This window comes from Rousettus aegyptiacus, unplaced genomic scaffold (genome assembly GCF_014176215.1).
Source record: "Rousettus aegyptiacus isolate mRouAeg1 unplaced genomic scaffold, mRouAeg1.p scaffold_m13_p_16, whole genome shotgun sequence".
NCBI lineage: Eukaryota > Metazoa > Chordata > Mammalia > Chiroptera > Pteropodidae > Rousettus > Rousettus aegyptiacus.
Window position 1 is genome coordinate 42,661,872 of NW_023416291.1, and position 3,348 is coordinate 42,665,219.

The 3,348-nt window shown below is 45.8% G+C and overlaps 1 pseudogene; it reads left to right on the forward strand.

Moving 5' to 3' along the window:
- Nucleotides 1-1,151: 1,151 nt before the first annotated feature.
- Nucleotides 1,152-1,921, forward strand: LOC107503684 (annotated as a pseudogene).
- The last annotated feature ends 1,427 nt before the right edge of the window (nucleotides 1,922-3,348 follow it).

The following is a 3,348-nucleotide window of genomic DNA, read 5'->3' on the forward strand; positions in this document are numbered from 1 at the left end:
ACCTCAATATTCCCCAGGTAGATCCAGCTCAGACCCGCCCCTCCCCCCTTTTCCTCTACCGAATATCCGAACATCTAGGTTGTGCTAAAGCACCAGAGTACCTAGTGCACTACTGGGAACTGCTACAATTGTGGTGGCCGAAAAATTGACACTTACTGGGAATTACTGTTTGACTATCGCTATGGGCACATAGGCCTTTGATTATAGGAACATAACATTCTAAACAAGCTTTCTGCTTCTGTACCCCCGCTTGCACACTCAACCTGTGGGTCGACAGGTAGTGAATAGAAGAAAAATAGACCTTTGTGTTTAGACAGAATGAAGAATGGGATTTTGGGCTTAAAAACCCTGTACCTCTACATTTCAGGGCTGCTTAATTTGGGATCTGCGTACCCCTGGCAGACCCAGCTGGCTGAATAAAGAGTATTTCCTATAACTCGTTGAGTTCCAGTGGTCCGTGTGTCTTTTGGGAGCTGGCGGCTACAACACAATTACGTGTTTGAGGAAAAATAGACATGAGCATGGTCAGAAAAACTAGCTATCCCTTGGCCTAAGAAACAAACATGAATTAAAAAGGATTCGCTAAGGAAAATATTGTGGTACTGCTCTAACTTTTACATTGGCTTTTTCTCTTGAAAACATATCAAGTCACTGATTGTTGATTAGGCATGAATAATAGTGTTACAACAGTAAAATTTCAAGTTGTGGGGGGCTTGGAAAGGGAAGGTTACTTTCGGACAAATTCCTTCTCATAATCCCTGACTGTGATTTGTATGTGACTACAGCTGGCTTTAAGGCAACATGTGGGTTTGGTGTTGGGAAGTTCCCTGTAGAATTATCTAGTTTATGGTTTTGTTTTGTTTTACACAAAAAAGTGCAGAGACAAAAAGCCCCACCAAAGTCAGTAACCGATATTAGCTGAAGCCTCTACAAAGACAGTTGTTCTCAAACTTTACTGCATATTAGAATCAACTGCGGAGATTTGACACATGCAATTGCTCAGCTACATCCCATATAAAGGAAATCAAAATCTAAGGGTGGGACCCAGGCACTTGTATTTAAAAAAATGCCCCCAGGTGTTCCTCCCGCGACAGACTCTCCTGTCCAGGTCACTGGAACGTCAAACCCCACAGAGTGGACCCTCGCTGACCATGTTGTCACAGTGGTACTCTCCTCACAGCCACAGTGGCCCCGTCTCTGAAAAACGCAGCCTTCTCAGCCCAGGGGTCTTGCAGGCAACAAGGGCTTTGCATACTGGGCAGCCAAGTCTTGCCCCTCTACCATCTCTTCCTGAATATGGAGGAAGAGTTCTCATGAGCCGATCTAGTTCAGTTATCCTAAAAGTGGTGTAACAGGACCCCGTGTGCTGGGAACTGGGCTTATCTTATATTTTCTATCCAAAGAAATATGTGTGATTACCCCAGAGCCTACCTCTGTCATATCACCAACAGGGTTGCTTGTCTATGTAATTAAAAAACATGGTGCCTCTTTTGGGGAATTTGCTGATAAACTCAACGAGCAAAAAATTGCCCACCTGGAAGAAGTGAAAGAAACAGTCTTCCATCAAATACATCCAGGCTTCCATCAAATACACCCAGGATGATCTGGAGGAGTTGCAGAAGGTGCTGGTTCAAAACAGTGTTACCTTTCTGAGGGCCAGAGGAGGAATGCTGCTGTGGCCTCGGAGGTTACTTACCGGGAACAGCTGCACAGCATATACAAAGAGGTAAAGAATCGCCTGGACTATCATGTCTCTGTGTGAAATAGGATGTGTCAAAAGGGACGAGGGCCCATGGGAAACTGGGTGGAGAAGCACGTGGTGTTGGGCATCTCTGCACAGCAGGAAAGGAGACAATTTGCCAAGGGCATCATGGATCTAAAACTGCTTGCAGAGAAGGCCCAGGCACAGCCAGTTCTATAAATGCATCTATCCTGGTGGAGACAGCTAAACACAGTTGACCGGCTAAATGGAAACCAGTCTATGTGACCAAACCTTTCTGTATTGTGGTCTACTGAAGCTACAGTTTACCCTATTTAACAATGAAAAGCTGGAGTTTTATATAGGGAGAGAATGAAAACAATCTACTGGCCAGTGGGCGGGGATGCTCCCCGGAGATTCCTGTGTGCAGCCAAGTCTGAGAACCATTATCTAAGAGGGGCTTCCAGGAATGATGATACTGAACCAAAAACATGGGCTCCTGGCGGAATTAAGGAAAGGAATGGGGGTCTGCAGAGAGAAACCACAGTGAGAGGGCCAGGACCTCCAGGCACAGATGACAACTAGAGTCATTATCAGACATGGCTATTTATGACTCGTAGAGAAACACCCCCTTCTCTCTCTGCGGGGGGCAGTTGGGAAAGTCCAAGATCTCTATCTAGTTTTCTAAGACGCTTTGAGTCATTCAATCCCAGTGTGGAGGGATTATAGCTACAGGATGCCGGCTGTTTTTGTTTTGCTGAATGCAAAGATAAGAAAAGCAACGTGACCTCTGCAGGGAGTGGATAAATTGGTCAGAGAGGGGGTCTGCACAGATCTTAAGTAACACCACAAGAGCTCACTTGACAAGAGACAGTCAGGGTTATGTGAGGTTAGAGAAGTGACTGGAGACCTCGTTGACAGCTTCCTGGCAAAGGGCCGGAGCGAGGTGGCCATACTTCAGGGAAGGAAGGGGGTTTCCTGACCCTGGACCGATGGGTGGAGGATATAATGCAGATTATTTCCACAAATTTTTAGAGAGAACCTCATATGTGCCAGACATTGTTCTTGGGCCTGAGGACTCAAAGTAAATAAAACAGATACACCTTCTCTTTGCCTTCAGGGACCTTAGAATCTGAGGTCTAAGATTTTCATCACTCTAATACCCTTGGTCTGAATTACTCAGACACCCCTGTGGTGGGTTGAATAAAGGCTCCCTGAAATACATGCCCACCCAGAACCTTATTTGGAGAAAAGGTCTTTGCCAATGTAATTAGCTTAATGGATTCTCCTCAGAACCTCTAGAAAGAATCAGCTCTACGATCACCTTGATTCCAGACTTCTATCCTCCAGAACTGTGAGAAAATAAATCTCTCTTGTTTTAAGCTGCCTAGTATGTTTGCTTGGTAATTGGCTGCACAGCCCTAGGACACCAACACATCCCCTACCTGGGCTTCCTTCCTCTGTACTTGTCCCCATAGCAACCAGTGTGATCCTCCTGGAACTCAAGTCCAATCATGCCCCTGCTTTAGTTAAAGCTCCCCAGTGGCTCCCTCTTTTTCAGAGCAAAACCCAGGGTCCTTTCAAGGACCTTCGAAGCTCTTGGCACTGGGGAGTGATGATATGGCCTCGGTTACTTTTCTAGCCACGTT